This window comes from Mirounga leonina, unplaced genomic scaffold (genome assembly GCF_011800145.1).
Source record: "Mirounga leonina isolate KUSES-001 unplaced genomic scaffold, KU_Mleo_1.0 Mir_195, whole genome shotgun sequence".
NCBI classification, from domain to species: domain Eukaryota; kingdom Metazoa; phylum Chordata; class Mammalia; order Carnivora; family Phocidae; genus Mirounga; species Mirounga leonina.
This window is the reverse complement of record NW_023270490.1, coordinates 11,506,042-11,527,291: the sequence shown is the minus strand read 5'-3', so window position 1 is coordinate 11,527,291 and position 21,250 is coordinate 11,506,042. Positions and strand designations below refer to the sequence as shown.

The 21,250-nt window shown below is 57.2% G+C and overlaps 1 long non-coding RNA gene across 1 annotated transcript in view; it reads right to left on the bottom strand.

The window, feature by feature from the left end:
• Nucleotides 1–9,258: 9,258 nt before the first annotated feature.
• The window catches only part of LOC118024041, a 41,898-nt gene continuing 29,906 nt past the window's right edge, over nt 9,259–21,250 (bottom strand). Inside the window, exons 3-5 of the long non-coding RNA XR_004682983.1 lie at nt 11,371–11,443; nt 9,848–9,914; nt 9,259–9,293 (exon numbers count right to left, since the gene is read on the bottom strand). This is a non-coding gene — a long non-coding RNA (uncharacterized LOC118024041). The remainder of the gene's footprint in view (nt 9,294–9,847; nt 9,915–11,370; nt 11,444–21,250) is intronic.

Genomic DNA, 21,250 nt, shown 5'->3' with positions numbered 1-21,250 from the left:
GGCAGGGGACGGGGGTTGACCGTGGTGGCCCTCACCCTCACTGCGGCTCACTTCCCGCCCTTCCGTGGGCTCCTGACCCAGACCAGCCGAGGTGCCCCCCCCCCCCCCCCCCGGGTGACATAGCGCTCCTGGCTCAGGGAGGCACGGCATGGGGGTCTTGCCTGGGTGCCCACGTCTGCTCCCTCCCTGGCTCAAGCCCCTCTCTGCTGGGCTCATCACAGGGATGCTTGCAACTCCCGCATTCGGTGTGAGTATTCTTCTCTACATAAAAGCACTATCTTTCTGACGGGCTAAGAAAGAGTCAGAGGAAAGGCAGATGGTCAGCTGGTCCTGGCCGGTGTCACGGGCTCTTTCCAGGGCCGCTCACGTGATGCACATCCCGGCTGCAGGGGGCAGGGGCCGGGAGGGGCAGGAGGGACCTGCTGCCCCATGCAGATCACCACTGTGGTCCAAGCAGGGTGGGGAGGCCCCTGGACCGCTGGCCGCGGAGCCAGCTGAGGAATGGCCCCAGGAGCATGGCGGCCGCCTCGCCACTGTGGAGGGAAGGTCCTGTGCAGGCCTGGCCCCAAGGCCGGTGTCTCGGCAACTGGGTCTGATTGGGATCCACTGAAACAGAGCATTTCTCTTAGAGCACAGTCCCGGTTCCTGGAAGGGAGCCCGTCGCCCGGTGGGTCGCTCGGCTGCAGCTGAGAAGCTGGCGTCTCGAGAGCGGGAAGCACCGGATTCTACCGGGCGCTCTACCCGGCGAATCGGGCCAGACCAGGCCCGGCCCGCGCACCAGATGCTGTCCACGTGGATGGCTGCGCTGCCCCATTTGACCCAGAGCTGTGTGGACGTCCTGGTCAAGCTGAGGTCTGGCCCTAGCTCCTTAGTGATGCCGTGAGACTGACGGTCCGGGTGGGGTTGGTGTGCATGCTGCTCAGCAGGTCAGGAGCGAGTGGAGGCTCTGGGGGCGGTATCGACGGGTGACCGCTGCAGACCCACGTGTCTCCCTCTACCTGCCACCTGCCATGGTCACACTGTCACTGGGCCTGGGACCCTGGCAGTGTGCACGTCCTGGAGGCTTCCATGGTGGAGGCCCCCAGGGCTGTGGCCGGTCACGTCCCGGGCAGTGACGCCCAGCGCAGTCCTGACCCTTGGCCGCTGACCCATGTCCACAGTGCCCTTGGGCCCTGAGCCAACACCTCATTTTCTCTCCTGGCCCCGCCTGTCCTGAGCCAGCATCAGAACCTTCCACCAGCCCTGGAGGGAGGCGCCTTGCTCTTCCCAGCCTTGGTTTCCCTATGTTGAAAACGAGGCAGTTGGACGCTGACGTCCCATTGTCTTTTTTTTTTTTTAAGATTTTATTTATTTATTTGACAGAGAGAGACACAGCGAGAGAGGGAACACAAGCAGGGGGAGTGGGAGAGGGAGAAGCAGGCATCCCCCAGAGCAGGGAGCCCGATGCAGGGCTCGATCCCAGGACACTGGGATCACGACCTGAGCCGAAGGCAGACGCTTAACGACTGAGCCACCCAGGCGCCCCCGTCCCATTGTCTTTTTAAAGTTTGCTGTTCTGTCATAACAACACAGGGTCCCGGTGGCACAGAGAACCCAACAGAGCCACCCTGAGCGCGGGCTAGGAGCCTGCCCGGGACTCCCCTGGCAGCCAGCATCTCTCGGGAGGGGGAGCAGGAGGTCTTGGATTCGCTGTGGCCCCCACAGCCCTGGACGCACCCCTGGTGGACACATGGGCACAGGGACCTGCCGCCTGCAGGCGGGCTCTCCTTCTCTCTCAGCACAGGCCAGCGGGGCCCCTGAGATGCCGCATCCCTGTGCGGCTGACGAGGAGCAGGTACCTGTAGATGACATGGCTGAGGTCTGAGAAAACAGATGAGATAGGAAGGTGAGGAAAGCGGCTGGCCGCCCACGGTGGGGCCACCCAAAGCAGCCAAGGACATGGGGCAGGCTGCGCAGCGTCGAGCGCGGGACCACTCCTCTCCCTCTGTCACCACCTTCTCCTCCCTTCCTTCCTGTCCCAGACGATGTTCCAGGGAGGTGTGGCCGAGAAGGCAGCTGCCCCGGTGAAGGGGCTCGTGTACATGGGGTGCAGGACCCAGCTTCCCTGTGCTCTCGGCTCAAGGGCACACTGGCGACCCTGGGCCTCGGGGCTCGTTGAGAAAGGCTGCCCAGCCCGGGGTCCTGCCCGGGACCCCTCTGGCTCCGGCAGCCACAGGATACTGGTGTAATTTGCTGGTGTCTGTGGGCGTACCGTGGGGGGCAGGTCAGCAAGGGGAGGGCAGGGCCTCTGGTCAGGGCCCTGGGACCCAGAGCGCAGGCCCCGAGCAGAAGCCCAGAGGTGTCTGGCTGGCCGCTGGTCTGCGCTCTGCCGAGCTCAGGAACCTCAGCTTCACCCGAGTGCTGTGGACGGAGGGTGACCTTGCTCTGTAACCTTGGGAGCACTGGAATCATACATTTGTCCTTTTGTGTTTGGCTAACTCCAAAACTTACGAGAATGTCTTCAAGCTCCATCCATGTTGCAGCATGTCATTCGTTTTAAGGGGAAATTATATTCCGTTGTGTGGACAGACCACATTGGATCTATTCCTGTGTCGAGGGGCATCTGGGCTGCCTCCACCCCTTGGGTCCTGTGAACGGCACTGCTGTACACTCGGGGTGCAGCCCTTCCAGACCCGCTTCCATCCTGCTGGGGGTGTTTCATCAGTCAGACAGCTGGATCAGACGGTAATTCTGCAGTTGACCCTATGAGGAACTGCCGCCCTGTTTCCCAGCTTCGCCTGTCTGGACTTGTTCGGTGTTCGCGCTGCGTGTCTGGCTTCTTGCGGTAACACTATGTTCTGAAGGTTCATGTGGGTCGTTGCACACAACTGAGGCCTGTTTATTTGCTTTGCTGTATTGTATGCCCTTGTACAAACACACAACCATTTACTCGTGCAGTTGTTCACGGGCACTTGGACTGTAGCCAGTTCGAGGCTGTTAGGGACGGCGCCACCCCGCCCACTGGAGCAGGTGCTCCGGTGAGCCCACGTGTGCACGTCCGATGGGTACAAGGTGCAGGCTCCAGGATATGCACACGCCTGAGCTGTATAATCCATGCCAAGCAAGATTCCCTGGGAAAGAGGTTGTGTTGTTCTTGAACGAACGCAACAACAATACCAAGGTTAACTGTAGCGCAGGTCTTTACCGAGTGCTTCCAAAGCAGACCCTCACGCTGGGAAGTGCATCCACGAAGCAGACATGATTATTTCTCCGATGTTACAGGTCAGGATAAAACAAGGAAGTTAGGTGGCTTGCCCTGAGTCCACGTGGTGGGTACAGAGCCCGGGGCCCAACCCGGGGAGTGGGGTGGGGATAGTGCCACGGTGTGCAGTCTTCATCCATTTTAAAAATCAGTTTTAATGGCAAGGGAAATATTGTGACTGTCGTCCCGCCCCAGCTCCCCGGCTCATTCCTCCTGTGTTACGACAATAACTGGCTTGCTAGGAGGATGGTGCCCGTCTTCCCCATCCATGTTTGCGACCTCGTGTTTGTTCAAATGCATGCCTCTTTGCATCATGATCCCAAATAACTCAACTCAAAGTGATTTATAGAACAAAATCAATGGGAACAGAAAAGAGTAATCAGCGGGAGAGCGAGGACACTGACCAGCTTGTCTTGTCATTTCTTTGGATTTGCAGTAAGTTTATGAGGCCCCTTGGTCACCTGAGAGCACTTGCAGGGATAACCAGTGTCCACGTGCCCTTGACCATCTGCTTATCTCACTCTCCACTCCTCTCTTCTTCAACAGCGTCTGCATCTGTCCACTGTTTCCATAACTCTCGGCAGCGCTCATGGTCACATTCCCTGTCAATAAATGTTCTTCCACAGCATTTTCAGTGGCTGCACAAGGTTCTCCCATGATCTGATCACGTATGTAGACTGTTTCCAGCTTTACCTGCTACGTGTCATGACTATTCTTGCATGCAAATCCTCACACAGGAACGTATGTTTTTAGGACATATTTCTATGAATTTCATTGGGCTCTTGGTTCATTGTCTCCAAATACACCGCATTGCCCGTCTTCCCACCCTCCAGAAAAGGCATGCCAGTTTATACTTCTACCAGCGGGCATGAGGGGTCTTTTCTCTGTTCTTTGGCCAGAATTGGTTTTACGATTTAAAACATTATTTGCCAGTTTGACAGAAGATAAATTGGGTGCCATTGATGCTTTGGTAGTGTTTCTTTGGTTCCAGTGAAGCGAAGCGTTGCTCATCCGCTCGCTGGCTGACAGGGCAGTTTGTAAAATGCCTGTGCAGGTCTTTTGCCCATTTTTCTGTGGGCGTGCTTGTCCTTTAAAATGTATTGCTTTACGAGATCATTATTAACCACTTGTAATACATATGGAAACACTTTCTCCTGGTTTGCCATTTGCTTTTAATTTTGGTTCATGGTGTCTTTAACCATCAGCTGTTTTAAATTGTTCTGTGGTCAGATATACCAATCTTTCCTTCTGTGCTGCTTGGGAAGGACTCACCATCCCAGAGCAATAATGCAATTCATCTATATTCCCCTATTTTCTCTGTCTGGTGGATTTGGGTATACAGTGGCGTGACACTTCCAAGCTTTGGCTCAAATTGCTTATTTAAATAATTAGCTGAGGGTCTGGCACTAGCGACCAGAGAGTGCAGATGGAATATAATTACATGGTTGAAAATGGATAGGGGCTTATGTTTTCTACAGATCTTCATCAACCGCCCAGAATAAACTTGTTTGTCCTCAGTCCGTGGGGTTGGAGGGAGGTGATCTCTCACCTACTGGACAGTGACCCCTGGGGCTGGGGTCCCTCTTGGGGCCACTGCCGATCCCCACGTGCACACGGAAGGTCTCTGACGAAAGCAAAGAGCCTGAAGCAGCATCCCCTTACACCCGCCAGGTGTGGTGTGGCCAGGGCTGCGTGGCTGTGTCTGGAGGTCAGCCCCCGGCAGGCAGGGGTGGGCGGGTGCCCGGGAGGGTCTTGGGCCGGACAGAGGGCCGCCTTGCACCAGGCACACCTGCCTGCGAGGACACCCCTGCTCACAATGCTGGGCGGCGTGGAAAAGACCTGACTCGGGGGATTTCGTAAATCAAGACCATTTTCGTTTCAAGGGTTGAAAATTGATTAACGTCTGAGCTGTCACGTGTCGTATGGATCCCTGAGGCCGGTCTCCCTCAAGCTCTCCTTGCCGGAGTCCCGAGTATCAGCAGTTTGCCTGGAAAGCAGTCTCTTTATGTTTAGTGTTGGTGCTGATTCCTGTGAGGCTGGCGGTGGTGGGGCTGGCAGGCAGGGGACGGCACAGGGCACTCCGTGACTGGAGTTTGCGCTGCTCCCGGGCTCTGCTCCGCTCCTAAAAATCTTGGCTGATGGGGAATCTGGGTCCTTTTATGACCCCTTGGGCAGACGCTGAGGCCTCTCGGCTGGAGGTCTCATGGCCGCCCTGTTTTCCACGTGAACAGCCCCCGGACGGCTGGGGACTCCCACCACCAGCAGCTCCCGGCGCCCAGGTTTGTGCTGGCCTTTGACATACTGACAGGCAGGAGGCCTCTTAGCTGATATTCCTAATGAACATTTCCACCACAGAATGGTTCCACCTTTGTGAAATGCTTCCTTTCGCCTCAGAACGGTTCCACCTTTGTGAAACGCTTCCTTTCGCCTCAGAACGGTTCCACCTTTGTGAAACGCTTCCTTTCGCCTATGATGAAAGTACCGCGGCATCCTAACCCGCACCCTAGAGTGGGGGCCTGGAGGTGGGAGGCGTTTCCTTCCTCGTCCACTAGCCCGTGGGATTTTGGTGAACATGACCCAAGCCAAGGCCTGATTTGTGTGTAGGTGTCGGGCTCGAGTTCTTGTGTGTTTGCCGTCACCCCGACAAGGACTGGCAGGGGCACCTGCTGGTCACAGAAGAATAGGCACCGCGGTGGTAGAGCTGAGCCCCACCCACAGCCCAGAGCCAGCGGGTCTGCCCTGCCCCGCTGACCTCAGACTCCAACGAGAAGGAGATGCTCCTTGCCACCTGCCGGGGGCGGGGGGGTGCCTGTTCTGCAGAAGTGACTGGTGCAGGGACAGCTGGGAGGTCTCTGGTGCTCATCTTACTGATTTAGCTCCTAAACGTTTGGGTGTCTGTTCACCTCTCGTCCCCCCCTTCCTCCCGCCACCGCGCAAGCTGGGTGACAGCCACGCCCCCTCCAGTGCAGAGCGCACTGACGGCTGTCTTTTGCTCTTAGAAGCAGACCCCCACAGCGGCCTGGCCGGTGCCCCTCGGGCGGGACCACACTGCCTCGGGCGCTGAGCTCGCCCCTCCCGCCCCGCATCTGCCCCGTCTTCCGTCCCCAGCCCTCGTGTCCCCGGAGGAGCCACTCAGGCCCCTGGGCCGTCGGTGAGCCTGCCTGCAGGTCCTGGTACAGCAGCCGGGGCTGGGCGCCCACCGGTTGGGGCCACAGCGGGCGGGGCTGCTGGCCTTTGCCTGAGCCCCTCCTCCCGACGGGGACTTCACAGCACCTCCTCCTGTGTTTCTGCCTACGCTGCCATCTTCCCAGGTGTCCTGAGCCATGAGGGGCAGTGGCTCTGGTCCCCACAGGCCCGGGGCACCCGGTCCTGCCCGCACGGCCCGGTCCCACGGCAGCTCAGGGGAGCACCGAGCTGGGAGGGGCATGTGGGCCCAGCTCTTGTTTGCCTGGTGGGGCTGCCAGATGCCATCCGGCCCAGGCAGCAAGGGGTGCCCTTCTCAGCTGGATGCTCCCACCCCACCCCGGCGGCTCCAGTCCAACCCACTGGAGGGTCCCTGACCTCACCCACCTCCTCCTCCCCAGCTGTTCTCTGCACAACAGCCAGGAACTGAAACTCATCTTCCTCATGGCCAACGGCTCTCAACCCCTGCCGAAAACGTCTGCCTAAAACCCAGCGTGCGCCCACCCACCCCACCGGCCCCGGGCACCTGTATGTTTCCTGCTGCGGGATTTTGTGGTTTCGTGGGCCACTCGCACCCACAACAAAGCGCCAGACCCACGTGTGTCCCTTCTTCTAGAGCTGAGGTAGAAACGCTACACTGATGCTCCGTGGTCTCTGCAAAACCGGCTTTTCTTCAGTGAACGTTCAAATTGTGATTCATTTTTCTCCTTCCTTTTCCAAATACACATTGAGATTTCAGAGGAGTTTTAGATTTACAGAAAGGTTGCAAAGAGAGTGGGGGGGTCCCCACATGCTGCCCAGCGCCCCCATCTCACACTGTGGTGGTCCACTTGTCACGAGGAAGGAGCATGGGATGGGAACCCAGCTTCACTACTATCCTCATGTCCTCTTTCCACCCCAGGACCCATGTGACACTGGGTCAGCATGTCTCCTTGGGCTCCTCTCAGCTGGGACAGTCTCTCTCAGACTTTCCTTGTTTTGGTGACCCAGCAGTTGTGAGGACGACTGGTCCAGTGTTTTGTAGAATACCCCACAATTTGGATTTATCTGAGGCTTTTCTCATGATGGGCTCATCGCATCTTCTCTGCTGCCCGATGCAGGTCAAGTGAGACCAGAGCCAGACCACTCCTTCAGCCTGAACACGGGCCCCGGCCTCCTTCAGTTGCAGGTGACAGAAGACACAACCTGGAATGTCAGGGCATTCTTGTTTCAGGTATGGCTTGATCAAGGGTTTAAAAGGTGTTGCTAAGATGAGATTTCTCTACTCTGTGTCCCATCCACATTGGCTCTGTCCTCATGAGTCCACCTCACCAACATGGAAGCAGCCCCAAAATCCCAGCTCCTGGAACTGACTCATGCTGATCTTCCCAGGGTCGCGTGCCCAAGCCTGGACTGCAGCCGGCCACCATGCCTGGAATGCATGGGCTGGAACAGAGCAGTGGTGGATGCCGAAGGCCAAACCAGTCCACCGCCGTAGGAAGCGGGGAGAGGGGCCCCCCACAAATGTCTTCTGCAACAGGGAAGGGATTCCCAGCAGACACGGGCCCTGCCAGTCCTGGAGCCCCGAGGAGGCAGGATTAGGGTTAGGAGGCATGTCCTCAGCCCCAGCTCGAATCATCACACAGTGTGAGAGGTAGTGACCGTGACCCCATGATAATTTTCCAGGTGAGTGACAATGGAGCAATGAGGGCATCATTGCCTTGGTTTGAAGCAGGCCCAGCATTTGGGGCCAAGTGACACAGGGCCCATGAAGAGTCGAATCTGCGGTATGAGCAAGGAGCGTGCTGCAGACGAGGCCCGTTTCAGCCATCAGGAGCTCGTCTGGGGAGGCGAGTTTGCTAGTTTCCTTGAATGGTATTTAAGGAGTAAATTCACTTTTACAACGACCCAAATGAGCATGGCCCATGATGGACACACAGCGGCCCCGGCCTTCCTTAGAGGGGGATGAGCGGGGACTCGGGCTGGCGCACTGCTTAGAGGGTCTGCTCCAGTGGTGACGTGAACAGGAGAGTCCCAGGGCCGAAGCCTGCAGAGCAGCTTTGCTGGGGTGTCGGTCACCTATGGTAGGGGACACGCAACGGACACGTGGGGGTTTTTGACATTTGCGGCAAATGCCATGTAGCCACCCTTGGACCCCACCCCTGTCCAGGGCTCCAAACTCTCAGAAAGTGGGAGCTGTGGCCAGCTTCTGCGTGGTGCCCTTCCGTGGGCAGGCCCGGGGTGTGGCATCCCCCAGGAAGGCCCCCTGAGCACAGAGAGGAAGATGCGGCGTGGGGCCCCCTTCCCACCCCGAGTCCTGCATCCCTGCGGCCGGGAGGCAGCCGGCAGCTGAGCTGGGGCTCTGCCAGCCAGCTGAGTAACACTGCTAAGGAGTAACACAGTTACAAATGGGCCTGCTTGCAACTCCGAGAGTGCTTTGCTGGCGTCCCGCCCAGCGCTTCCCAGCTCAGGGTCCACGTGAGGGTCCTCGGGGAACAGAGAGAGCCAGGGAGAGCCAGGCCTCGCCCCCCGCCCCCCGCCCCTTGCTCTGCCTGCAGTACGGTCCTTTTCGCTGCGCTCTTGCTGGCCGTGTCCATTTGTGCGCTCCAGCCGGGCGCTCTCCTCGATGGCGGGAGCTTCCCCAGCTCAGTGTCTCTCTCTCTGGCTCTCTCCGGCTCTCTCCGGCTCTCTCCGACCCAGCCGTGTCTTCCGCTCCCCGCGGGACGTGAGGTCATGTCTTCCATTGGTGTGAAAGCAAAGGGTTCGTCATCCCACCGAAGAACGGGCGTCACCTGTGAGTGCTCTGATCCCCGCTAAGGAAACCATGGTGACCAGGCATGAGCCTCCACGTGCATCTTACAGAGCTGCTCATACAGGGGTGAGGAAGAACCTTTGGGAGGATGGTGCTTTCACTGCAATTCTCCAAAGTGGCAAAGCTGAAATTTCCCTGGGATGCCGGGCCCAATTATTAATCAAGCCACGGTGCACCTCAGAGAAGAGTTTATAATAAACACAGGTCATGTCATTCCTAATGGCCACTGTGGGCTCCGCCAGCGGCTCATTCATATTCACGACCACTCACACCTGCAGGCCTGCCGCTTATGAAGCTGGGAGCTGCCCTGCGCCCCCGAGGACAAGGACCGGCCTGCAGGGCACCTTCCTGCCCCTGCCCCAGACAGGCACATGCCAACTCCAGCAGTGAAGGACAGGCCGCCTCCCCGAGACGCTGAGGTGCAGAGGAACCTGGGGGGGCATGGTACCCCAAAGGGGTCCCAGGTGGGGGCCTGACGGGAGCTGTCGGATGTCTGGAGCCGAAGGGTCCTGGCAGCCCCATCTTCCCTCTCAGGACCCGCCCGCTCCGCCTCTGCTGGTCCCACCTCGCCACTCCCCTGCCGGCCCCCCCACCACAGCTCAGCAGCCCCAGGCCCCTCCCGAAACTCTTACCTTCTCCAAACACGGTTGTGATGCAGTGCCTGGAGCTGGCTGCACGGTTCACGCAGGTGCCGTGGCTCTGGAGACAGGACAGGTGTGTGCACTGAGCATAAAGCCTGCTGAAGGGTTAGGAGCCAGGGGCTCCCGCGGCCAGCTGGGCACAGGGGGCGTGGCCGGGGGAGTGCAGCTCCCTGGAGGCCCCGCCCCTTGCCTGTCCTAAACCATGTCAGGGCCGGGGTCCCCAGGGGCCAAGGCAGCAGGCTTTCCCCGTGCCCCCCCCCCGCCCCCCCGGCCAGCCGCTCCCCCTGCTTTCGGCTGCCCTGTGGGGAGGGACTGGTATCCCTGGAGAGGCCCTGCCCTCAGAGCCCAGCCTGGGCCAAGACCCTGCCCTGCATGCACCTGCCGCATCTCTGGGCCAGGACCGGAGGGAGGTCAGTGGCCTGCCGTGACCTGCCGGTCTGCCTGGGCGGGTGGGGCAGGGCCTCCTCCCTGGGAGAGCCGCCTGGGGGGCAGCAGGAGCAGGGGGCTGGAACAGCAGCTGAGTCTGAGGCCAGCAGTGTGCATGCTTCCCGCCTCCGGGTTCTGAGCAGGGAGTCCCTGCTCCCAATCTCGTCCTGGGCAAACCTCAGAGGTGGGGGGTGCATGTTCCCCAGGGGCCCCAGCTGGGAAATGGAGCAGAGAGCCCCCCCAGCTGGTGGGACTGTGGCAGAACTTTGGGTTTTAGTGGCCCGACGCCCACCCCACCGAGGAAGGAGGTCCCTGTGTGGCTCGTCTGAGTCCTGGCCCACAGCCTCTGAGAGCAACACACGGGGTCATCTTACGACCTGAGTCTGAGTGCTCGTGATGTAGCAGTAACTGGAACAACGTTTGAGGTCCAGGGGCAGGACGTTTGGGGGCTGATCCCAGGGGGCCACCGCTGGAGGCCCTGAGGGTTTACTGTGGCACTTGCTAGACAAGCATCTCCTGCAGCAGCTCAGCTGATGCCCTTGGGTTGAAGCAAACGTTAGCTTCTCAGGCTCACCTCCCTCACACATGCTCTCGGTGCCTGGGGCTTCTCCTGCCACAGGGCCTTTGCACATGTGGGTCTGGCCACGGGGAAAGCTCCCCTGACCCCGAATGACATGTCTGTGCCTACTGTTTCCTGCTAGGGACATTATCTGGCACATAGTAGGAGCTTGATCTGTATTTATAAAGAAACAGTGAATGCAGGAGTGAAGGGCATGCAGCCTGAGTGTCCAGTCCCTCCCCATCTGTGGCTGAATGATGTGCCTGGCGCCTGCAGGCCCCACCCTCCCACCTGTGCCCGGGGCCTCACACCCCCTCACCACACTATGAGCCCCTCAATCAACTGGGGACCTCTTGAAATCCCAAGTCCTTAACCTGCTGGCAAGTCTCCTGACACTGCCTTCTCGCCTAAAACAGTTAACCACTGGGACAAGAACTTCCTGCTAGATCCCAAAGAAGAGCTGGGTTTATAGGCTTCTCTTAAGTAAGAAATTACTGTTCACGTTGAAAGCACACTCTGGGAAGCTCACCTTTAGGGCACACTTCGCGCTCTACTGTTCAAACTTTCAAGTCTGCACACGTGGGCTGTGGGTCCCCCAGACCCTGAAGGGAATTGGTTTGTCAGAACAGGGGCCGCCTCAGACATGCACACGGATGTGCCTGGGACCCTGCGGGAGGCGGTGGGGGGGGATGTCCCCACGGCAACGACCTGATCACCAGTCACTGCAAATATAAGAACAGAACCACCCGCGAGCAGACCCACACCACGCAGCAGACCTGGCCCAGAGTCCCTGCAGAGGGGCCGTGAGGGCTAAGGCAGAGGACTCTCGGGGAGCTGCAGGGGGAAGCTGGGGGTGGCAGGGGGAGGGGGACTCAGACGCACTTGAGGGGCCTGGGCAGTCCGTGACCTCATCTGAGCAGCCCCAGAGGGCTCCAACCAGAGCTGGGGCGGTGTGATGGGTGTCCGTGAGAAGAGGCGGCCCCCACTGCCATGAGGAGAGGGAAGGGGGGCAGGGGGCCTGGGGGTGCCTTTGCCTGCAGGAGATCCAGGCGGGCAGATATCTCAGAGACAGGAGGGGGCCCCGAGAGGGAGCCCAGGAGCCCCGGGTCTGGCTGAGGGAGAGGAGCCGGCTGGGGCACAGGTTTAGGGGTGCCCCTGCTGTCGCTAGCGGGCAGGTCGGTGGGAGCTGGATGCTCAGGTGTGGAGTTCAGAGGCAGGAGCGACGGGAAGAACCGGTGGGCAGATGGAGCTGACGGGGCCACGGCTGCAGAGAAGGGCCTACCCTGTCTCCAAGTGAGTTCTCGCTGCCCAGGGCAGCTGGCCTGGGGCTCTGGTCTTATTCTAGGCTCTTTGGGGGACATGCCCAGGTCCCTCTAACCTCACCATTCTTCCCAAACAAGGGACACCAGATCTGGAAGGACCCAGGTGTGTGGGCCGGGCTGCAGCACCTGGGTGGCAAGTGTGTGGTCTGGGGCCCTGGGGCCCTGGCTGCCCCCCACCTCCCAGCTCCTGTGGGCGGGCCCTGGGAGGCTCCCCCAGGGCAGGTGGGCGTCCCAGGGAACAGGCAGGGAGGGGCCCGGGTTCATCCCCACCTGGGTGTGGCCGGGGGTACGCAGGCCTGCACATGCCCTCCTTCCCGCCCACTGTCCCTCTGAGCTGGGGGGCCTGCTGCACCAGGTGCCCCCGGAACGTGTGAGACGCGCCCCTCCCAGCCCGGCCGGCTGGTGACAGCCCCTGTCCTGGGCCTCAGCCCGGAGCCCCGCCCCGCGCCTGCACACTCAGCAGACGTTCTGGCCAAAGGCCGTTGAGCTGCCGTGGTGCTTACGCCTTGTGTCCCCGTTCCTGCCCCGTGCTGAAGGGCGCCAGGGGTGCGTGAGACGCCTCTGCTCCCTGTCCCCTCCCTTCTACTGAGTCACGGCTGTCCAGCCAGACTGCCCCCTGCCCCCAGGCTCTGAGCTCATCAGCTCTGCCATCAGTGGTCTGTCCCCGGAGCTGTGGCGTGGGGCCAAGGAAACTTGGGTCCCGCGAGGGCTCTGCTGCCCCAAGCGGCAGGAGTAACTCAGAGGAGGCCGGGGCAGGGCCTCCGTGGGATGGGGGAACGTGGTCCCGAGGCCCCGGCTCTCCCGCTCTGTCCCCAAGGCTGCGGGTGTGTAGACAGGCCGGCTGCTCCGGCTGTTACCCGGGTCTGAGCAGGTTGGTCCGACTTTGACGCAGGAAAGGAAGATGTTGTGTCCACACGATATTGCCATCCCCCCATCGCCTGACCTGGCTCTGGCCACAGCCGCCCCTGCCAGAAACAGGACAGTTCCGGCCCGGGCCCCAGAAAAGAGCCCCCCGCAGAGTCCTCACCACCTGCCTGAGCTACGGGCTCCGCCCAGGTGCCCGGCACACAGCGGGGGCCCACACTCACCCCCAAGGCGCATGACCGTCTCTCCGCCAAGCTTTGCTGTCAGGAAAACCTTGAGGGAGCACGGAGGGGTCGTCTCAAACACAGCCCAGGTACTGACTGGCTGGCCCATCCCTCCACTAATTGTGACTAAAATCTGGACGAAATGTGAACAAGAACTGCTGCTGAGGACTCGTCGAAGTGAGTGGAACGCAGAGAAACAACCTGAGCGGAGTTTCTGGGTTTTCCCTGTGGCTCTGTCCAGAAGGCAAGCCCGTCTCGAATCAGCACAGCCACACAAGAGACTCCGACTCTGATAGAAACCCCATCTTCCCAGTGAGAGAAACCGGGAAAGGGGGCCCCGCAGGCAAGGGAGTGGGGGGACTCCTGGAAGGGAGAGAGCCAGACAAGAGGGTCTACTCTTGTGCGCACAGCCCTGCACACACCTCAGAACGACCCTGGAGGGCTCGTATGTGAAGCCCTCCCACAGAAGGTGAGACGGACCTGTGTGCTGCGCTGGTCAGCATCTCCAGAGGATGAAAACAGGACCTAGAGTTGGTACCACACAGCATTCCACTGCTCAGGATGTAAAACAAAATCATTCAACAGAAACCAGGAAAATGACCATCCCCTGGATGACTAGGTGCTTACAGTGGACATCCCGACTAGGTTTTGTAAGGACTCCCTCCCCGCCACAAACACAGAATATGATATGAAATGAATGATAAGAAGTCTCAGCAGAGAAGTAGGAAATAAATAAACAAATGAGTATTTCCAAATCCCAAAATACAGAATCTGAAATTAAAAATTGACTGATGGACTCATAGCAGAACAGAGATGAAGGAGAAAGTCAGTGAACTTGAAGGTAAATAGAAAATATCCAATCTACAGAAGAGAGATAGGAAGAGAAAGCGGAGGCTCAGGGACCAGGGGGGACGACATCAGAGAGTCCGGTACACATTTGGAGTTCCAGGAAGAGAGGAGAAAGATGGGGAAGGTATTTGAAGGAAAAATGACGGAAACACCCTAAATTTGGTGAGAGAAATAAATGAACACATTCAAGAAGCTCAGAGAATCCCAAAGAGGATAAACTTAAAGAAAACCACACTGAGAAACATAATAACCAAATTCCTGAAAACCAAAGAAAACATCTTGGAAGCAGCTAGAGAAAAACAACACATTACACCCACGAAACGATGATTCAGAGGCTTGACGTTTGCTGTCGGAAACCGTGAGGACCAGACGCTGCGGAGCAGCGTCTCTAAGTACTGAGAGAAAAGCACTGTCAGCCCAGAGCTCCATTTCCCGTGACTATTTCTTTCTGGAATGAAGGAAAACGAAGATAATCGCAGGTGAAGGAAAACTAAGAGGGTATACCACCTGCAGACCTTCCCACCAGAAATGGTGCAGGAGCGCCAGGCTGATGGGAGGTGGCACCAGGAGAAGGCAGAGTGTGATTCCCGGAGTAAATATCCAGGTTTGCTTTTCTTCCCCTTTAAAACGAAAAATGGTAATGCTGTGGGGGGATTTTCAACACATGGAGGTGTCATAATATGAGTGGCAAAGGCCAGTGAGGCTGGGGAAATGGACCTAAATTTGCAAGCTTGCTTTATTTTATGGGAAGGGAGAAAATACGAACTCTAAGGGGACTGTAAAATAAAGGATCCTGACATCCCTAGGGTAACCACTAAAAAAAGTATGTAAGAAGAGACAGCCAAAAGCCAGTGTATACGTTAAAATGGAATAGTAAAAAATAATATATTCATTAGAACAAACAAACTCAGAGGAGACAAACAGAAAACAAAAAATAAAATGACAGACCTAAATCCAACCATATGGATAATTTCATCAAATGTTAACGGTTTAAACATTTTAATTAAAAGGCAGAGATTGAGAGGGCACCTGGGTGGCTTAGTTGGTTAAGCATCCGGCTCTTGATCTCAGCTCAGGTCTTGATCTCAGGGTCTTGGGCTCTGCATTGGGCACGGAGCCTACTTAAAAAAAAAAAAAAAGGGCAGAGATTGACATAGTGAATATAAAGAAGCCAGATCCCACTATATACTGGCTACAGGAGACACACTTTATATACAGACACAGGTAGATAAAGTCATCTGAAGGGACAACATATTCAACTATTCCCCCCCACTGATGCTCTCTCTCAAATAAATAAAATCTTAAAAAAAAAAACACTAGGCCATTTATTACTGGGTTTTGAGAACTCTATATATTCTGAATTCAAGTTCTCTATCAGGTAAGAGGACGGGCAAATGTTTCCTCCCAGTCTGTAGCTCCTCTGTTCATTCATTCTCTTAACTGCCATAGAAAGAGCTGAAGTTCTTAATTTTTATTAAATTCAATTTACAAATTCATTTTTTTGTGGATCAATGCTTGTATGTGTCAGATCTAAGGTCTTTGACTAACCCAAGGTCACAAGAATTTCTTTTTCTATCTTCTAGAAGTTTTATGGTTGCAGATTTTCTATTTAGGTCTATGAGCCATTTTGAATTAATTTTTGTATATGCTACAATGCATGGGTCAAGATTCTTTTCTTTTTCTCTCTCTCTCTCTTTTGTGGCGGGGGGGGGCACATGAATATCCAATTGTTCCAGCGCCATTTGTTAAAAAGACTGTCTTTCCCCCATTTATTATCTTTGAACCTTCACTGAAATCAATTGACTATATATGTGGCCCTAATTCTAGAGTCTATTTTGTTCTATGTGTCTATCAGATCGTAAATACCACACTCTCTTAATCTCTGTAGCTTTATAGTAAGACTTGAAATCAGTTAGTGTGAATCTGCCAGCTTTGTTCTTTTTCAAACACTTCTTTTGGTGATTCTAGCTCCTTTTCTTTTTCCCGTGTAAGTTTTAAAAACAGGTTTTCCAACCTCTACAAAAACATTCCCCTGTTTTTGCTTTTGTTTGTTTGGGTTTTTTTCTTTTGTTTGGATTTGCATTGGATCTATAGGCCAGTTTGGGGGAAATGAACATGCTAACAATCCATGAACATGGTTCATCTCTCCATTTATGTGCATCTTAGCTGGCTTCTGTAATCAGTGTTTTGTGGTCCTCAGCTTACAAAATTTACACTCATTTCATTAGATTTATATCTAAGTATTTCGTATGTGTTTGGTGCCATTGTAAATGGTACTGTTTTTAAATCTCAGTTTGCAATTGTTCATTGCTAGTAAATAAACATCGGACTGATTTTTGTATAGTGACTTTGTATCTGAGGAACTTGCAAAGCTCACTTATTACTTCTTGCAGTTTTTTGTCAATTCTTTGAGACTGTCATATAGACTCCTGGTATGTGTGGATAGAGACAGCTCTGTTGATCTCCCAAGCCAGTAGGCACACCAACTTGTTCATTGTCTTATTACACTGTTTAGGGCTTTCCCCATCAAAAATGATGTTAGGTATGGGTTTCTTGTTTATCATTATTATCATTATTTTTTTATAGATGCCTTTAATCAGGTTGAGGAGGTCTCTTCATGATGAGGGTTTTCATCATGAATAGAAGTTAAGTATTTTCAAATATTTTTACAGCATCTATTGAGATGTCCACATGGTTTCTGTTCTTTAAACTGTCGATACGGTGACTCGAATATTGAATATCGAACCAGCCATGCATCGTAGGGATAACTCCACTTGGTCATGAGATAATTTATTTTTATTTTTGCTGGATTCAATTTCCCAGTATTTGTTGAGGAATTTTGTATCTGTTATGGACTGAATGTTTTTGTCCCCCACCCCAAATTCCCTCAAAATTCAGATGTTGAAACCCTAACTCCAATGTGACAGTATTTGGAGGTGGGGCTTTTAGGAAGTCGTTAGGGGTAGGTGAGGTTGTGAAGATGGGGCTCTCCTGGGGGGATTCCATGCCCTATAGGATGGGTCACTCTATCCACATGCATGCCATGGAGGAGCCATCTGAGGACACAGTGACAGGATGCAGTCTGCAAGCCAGAAGAGGCCCTCACCCAGAACCAGGTGACCCTGGCACCCTGATCTCAGACTTCCAGCCTCCGGAACCATGAGAGGAGGGGTTTCTGTTGTCAAAGCCAGCCAGTCTACGGTACGGCTATGGCCACCTGACCTGGCCAAGACAGCAGTGATGCTCATGTCCCTTCAGCCTGCTGGGGAAGCCCAACACTGTTTGTTCAGGGCCCACACCTGGCCAGAACGAGGTGGACACGGCCAGAGCCCCCAGTGGCTGTCTGGGCATGTTGACGTGCGCCCATGAGGGGCTGGCGGGGAGGGATGCTCCCAGCCCAATGACGTAGCCAGCCTCTGCCCCAGGTGGCCACCAGCCCCATCTCCCCTCCTGGCTGTCAAAGGGTCAAGGTCATTGCCCCCTGCTGAGTGCTGGGAGTGGGCAGGGGCAGAGCTCATGGCCCACCGCATGCTGTCCTCATGCCTCCCCCTGGCCAGGGCCCTCCGGCCTATGGGGGCTTCTGTCTCCTCACCTGAACAAGGGGCCTGCCCTGTGGTTGCCATGAGGATGGCACAGGGTAGATGCCCCAGGGAGGCCCTCCTCAGCCCCACCACCAGCACTGGCAAGGACCCGGCACATGCCATCCCCATGGGGCCTCTCCGTAGGTGCGCTGGTGCCGGGATGGCAGTGGGCAGGTGACAGCAAGGAGTACGGGGCCGGGTGTACTCGTCCACGTTCTTGTCTCTCTGCAGCCCACCAGCTGCCCCACACCTTTGCCATCTGTCTTGGTGCCTCCATAGGGTGAGGAAGAGAGACCGAGCCCCGCCTCCCTCATGCCTGCCCCAGCCCAGCCTAAGAAGGCCTGGCTCCACACAGGGCTCCGCTGGGAGGCTGGGACTGGCTCCCGGGCACACTGAGAGATGGCGTAGGAAAGGCTGGTTCGGTGCAAGACCATATTGTGCCCGTCACCGGCGCTTTGGTCCTTTGCCAAACCTCTGCCTCGCCTGGCACCAACAGATCCCTTTGTGTCCAAGGCCCAGGGTGCCGGTTGGTTTCAAACACTCGCTGTCTGCTGGACGTCAGGGTGATGGATGGGTTGAGTCATTGTCCTAGGATGAGCGGAGCCTGGAGGGACTGCTGGACATGTTGACTAGGACCTGAGCCTCCTGCCCAAGGAGGCTCCAGGAGCTGCCTCGGACACAGATGTCCCCAGCCTCCCCTCTCCTCTCCTCCTGCTGGGTTTTTAATTGATCATTAATATTGGGGCTGGGGGAGGCGGGCATGGTCATCCCAGTGCAGGCAATACTATCTTCAGAGGATTTGGACACTAATAAACTCAAATAGAAGCCAGAGAGGTGACTCTAAGGAAAGGGATGAGGAGCCACCTGCTTTGGCCCAGCGCCCTCCCCGAGCCTCCTCGCCTGCACACAGGCAGCTGGGTGATTCTCCAGGCGAGCAGCATGCTGGAGGCGTTTCTGTGCATCTCTCCGCGTGCGCGATGCTGTCCGGCCATGTATTTCCTCGCTGGGTCTCAAAGTTTGTCCCACGGATCCCCCGATGATCCTGTCCACAGCCCCAGCCTCAGGTCCTCCTGGGGGGCTCTGGGTGGCAGGCCCAGACACCTGTTTGCACCAAGCCCCCTTGCTGGGTCCTCCGTTCAGATGACCTAGGGAGCGCTGACCAGTTCCTCCCTCTGAGCTCCTCACCAGCCCCCATGCTGGACCCACCGGAGAACAGAACTTTCAAAGATTTTCTCACTACCCCAGTCCCCTTGCCCCCTTCCTTCCCCAAACTCTGACACAGTGGCCAGACTCAGTTTTTAAAGCTCAGCAGGTGATTTAATATGCAGGCTGGGTAGGCACTCCCGAGTCAGTGGTTCTCCAAGCGGGGTCCCAGACCAGCAGCATCATGGATTCTCAGTGCCCCAGACCTGCTGAGCTCTGGGCTTTGACAAGTCCTCCAGACGCACCTCAGGAGAGTGAGAACCACTGCCCTGTCCTCCACCCCCTCCCTCTCCAGGCCAGTGAGGCTGCAAAGCCCAGCCAGGCCCTCCGCAGGCTCAGGGTCCTGGGGGTCCCTGGCTGTGCTCATCTATATGGTCAGCTTCCTGCGGGCGGGAGGTCGCCCTGCGGTCCAGCTGCCCTTATTCACTCGAACCCCGGTCAGGGCCGTTGTGGTGTTGAAGGTGCTGCCTTGGAAGAGAGCCGTGTGGAGCAGACTGGCTGGGAGGGCAGGGGTGCGCGGGGGGGCTTCGGGCATCAGCTCGCCGTTGCTGCACGCAGACCAGCAGGGCACTCCCCACCTTCTCATGACAAGGTCCTCTCTGTCAGTTTGAGTTCCCCTTGTGGCAAGTGGAGTTTGGAAACCTCAGGAATCCAAGCTTCTCATGCGTGGACGAAGACACAAGACTCCAGACCCCCGCCCACCGCCAGGTTAGCACGCTGGGTCACCCCCCAGGCCTCACGAGGGAGAGCACCGGCCGTGGACAAAGGTCTGCTTGGATGCTGGTGCAGTCCTGTCAAATCCCACGGTGGTTAACCTGAGCCTCAGTTTCCCTTTGCAGACGATAGCACACTGCCATGGAGATGGTGCAGGAATAAATGGGGGGGCACCACGAGTGACCCTGGGATAAGCTTGCTACCAATTTGGACCAGGGCAGCTGAGTACCATTGTCACCTGACCTGGGACCTTTGCGCCAAGTAATGATGTCTTATGGACTTCACGTTTATCCCCCTCCCACACCCACCCTGCCCGCCCTTCCTCTCTCAGGTCAGAGGCCATAGGGCTCAGCCCCTTCTCCCTGCTGACACCTCTAAGATCACCCATGCACTCATGACCCCAAATTCATACCAAGGTTCCAGAGCTTTCCCTGAGCTTGTCTGAGCCCTCGGTCACCTGCTCAGCACCAGGAAGGCCCAGTGGGTGGCCCAGGCTCCGTGAGGCCAGACAGCACTGTCCACCAGCTCCCCCCAGGCTCAGGTCGCCCCGAGCTCTGCCATCAATGCCTGAGTCTGGGCGTCCCCCAACTGAGACTCCTCACCTCACACCCATCCATTCTGCAGCTCGTGGCTTCACCTTCAGGATAAATCTGAAATTCCCCTTCTTGTCCCACCACATCACCGAGAGCTCCTCTTGAAGCCTGGCCTCCTCACTGCCCTCAGGCTCCATACCTTCACTTCCCTCCCCAGAGCAGCCAAAGGGATCTGATGAGCACGGGGATCAGGTCCTGCCTCCGCGCTCCCCCCTGCACTCAGAATAAGGCTCCGCTCCGGATCGGGACCCACGAGGCCCCTGAGACTTATCGCTGGCCCCCTCAGCCTGGGCCGCAGCCAGGAGGGCCTCCCTTTGGGGCGGGGACCACCCCCCTCAGGGCCTTTGCACCTGCCGCTCCTGCCTCTGCATGCTCTCCCTCCGCGAGGCTGTGGAGCTGCTCCTCCCCTTGGCTCAGGCACCATTTCAGATCTTTCTTCCTGGGAGCGGTCTTCCTTGACCCGTCCGGTCAGTCCCCTCTGCTCCCCTAGACACCTGACTGTACCTCAGCTGCTCATTTACACGAGCGGCCCCCTGCCCCCTCCACTAGGCTGTGACCGTGGAGGCAGCGACCTCCTCTGTCTGGCGTGTTCATTGAATCCTGTTGTGCACTGTGGTAGAGACTACGGAGACTGCCGGCGCTCGCAGCAGTGAGAGATGGCGCAGCTTGCGAACCCGGCCCTGGGGAGGCCGTGGCCCCGTCCTGTCTCTGGCACAAGAGGGGCTGAGTCCCCGCTGCCTGTGGGCGTGCTCGCCTGAGGCCTCTCCGCCACGCTCCCTCCGCAACACAGAGGGGTCCGTGGTCTGGGCAGGGGAGGCTGCGGCCGCGGGGTCCACGCCTGGCCTGTGAAGGCTCTGGGCAGCTGCTGGGTCTGACAAGGCTCCTGCGGGCTGGGCGGGGCGGGGCTGGGTGGGGCGGGGCTGGGCAGGGCGGGGCGGGGCGGGGCGGAGCTGGGCGGGGCGGAGCTGGGCAGGATGGGGCGGAGCTGGGCAGGGCGGGGCAGGGCAGGGCAGGGCGGGGCTGAGCAGGGCGGGGCTGGGTGGGGCGGAGCTGGGCAGG